We start from the raw sequence: 1,837 nt of genomic DNA, 5'->3' as shown, positions 1-1,837 counted from the left end.
ATCGCACGACTATGGGCAAAATGTCATCGAAATAAGTCTGTGCATAACCTCGATGAGGGCGAAACAGTTGCGTCACTAGACGATTAAATGTTGCCGGGGCATTGGAAAGCCCTTGTGGCATAACCAGCCACTCCCATAACATGCCGCTTGGGTGCTAACCGTTGTAAGCGGGATATAACTAGCTCGCATGAGCAATTAATAGTAACCATCGACTAAGTCCAATGCACTGTACACTGTACATCCCACCATATTGTTCTGAAGAAGATCCTTTCTAGAAATGGGGCTTTGTGCTGGTATAGTGGCAGCATTAAGCTTATTATAAGCGTGTACAATGCGCCATTTACCATTTGGCTTTTTGACAAAAAATGTCGGTGTCGAATGAGGAGATTTGCTTTTTCGTACCATTCCATCTCGCGCTTAGCACGGAAGAAATGTCAATGACGTCACACTGCTCCCTTGGTAAAGGCCATTGTCTTGTGACACAGTATTTGGTTCCCGGGACTAAGTCAATTTCATGACGAACACCTCTATCCGGAGGTAAAACAGACGGTGGTTATTACATACCACATCTTGGAATTCCTTAATTAAGGAATAAAAGGGATCCGTAGGATCCTTAAGTTTCAATAACCCATTTCGCGCACTAAGTGCAGCTTTTGAGTCATCCAGGACAGCTTCGTCGAGAAGTGACGATGAGTTTAACTCAACCATAGGTCGAATGACCACCATTTCAGCTAAGTCACCAGCTTTTAAGGCTCGACCGCACTCATCAATAGACATTTCGTCTAGCTCTAAAAGAGCATGTAACGAGGGGATTGCCACAAGGCTAACTTCCCCCTCAATGTTACCGGTTACGCCATTTGCAAGCGTGTGTAATTGCTCACTCGTATGACTTTGTGAGGGTATACACGCCTCGTGTCCACCCTGTCTTGGGGTGGAGCTAATATGCCTCTTAGAGACGGGGACATTCACGTCCCCGGGTTTTCCAGCCTGTATTGGTTTTATACAAGACATGGTGTCTAATTTGACATCCGACAAGGAGTTAGGTAAATCAACTTCCTTATCCAGCGAACGTTTACGTGTCGTTTCACGTACATTAGGAAGGTTTGACCCAAAATCCCCTGGCAAACTGCCAATAGTGTCACTATTGACACTCAGTGTGCCACCTCGGCCGACCACACTCAGTGGACTTAGACGTGCCACTCCACGTAACTCAGGGATACTGCACCCTTGAGGTCCTGGCGAACCGCCAACAGTGTCACTACTGACGCTCAGTATGATGCCATCTCGGCCGACCACACTCGGTGGACTTAGACGTGCCACTCCACGTATCTCAGGGATATTGCACCCTTGATGATTCGGCCTTAGGCCAACAGTGCTTTCAGCATTTAGTGAATCGTTATCATAACGAGCGTCACTCGACGGAGTACGTGCCGTTCGACTTATTTCTGCTGAGTCGGGCTCAGAATTAATGTTTTTAACATTAGAGTTTATTAACTCAGACATGCCAATGTCTAAAACACTGACAGACTCATTCAATGATCCGCGCCAATAGCGCTTTTGTTGCCTAGCAAAGGTGGGTTCATGACTCTCCAAAACTTTGCTAGGAACATTGCGCGTGGCGCCTAAGGTCTTAGACCTCCAATCGATCCATGGCTCATGGTGTTCTAACCAGGCCATACCAAGGATGAGATCATATCTCGAATCCAAATCAAGGACGAGACAGCGTTCCATACTGTCAAAGTCCAGAAACTTTATACCTAAGTTCAATGGAACTTTGGGAACAGTGACACGAGTCCCAGTCGCTAAGCGAACAGTGATTGTATCACCTTCATGCGCT

The sequence above is a fragment of the Bremia lactucae genome (genome assembly GCF_004359215.1).
Source record: "Bremia lactucae strain SF5 chromosome Unknown BlacSF5_NotPlaced_17_SHOA01000003.1_2250557bp, whole genome shotgun sequence".
NCBI classification, from domain to species: Eukaryota; Oomycota; class Peronosporomycetes; order Peronosporales; family Peronosporaceae; genus Bremia; species Bremia lactucae.
This window is presented reverse-complemented; position numbering follows the sequence as displayed.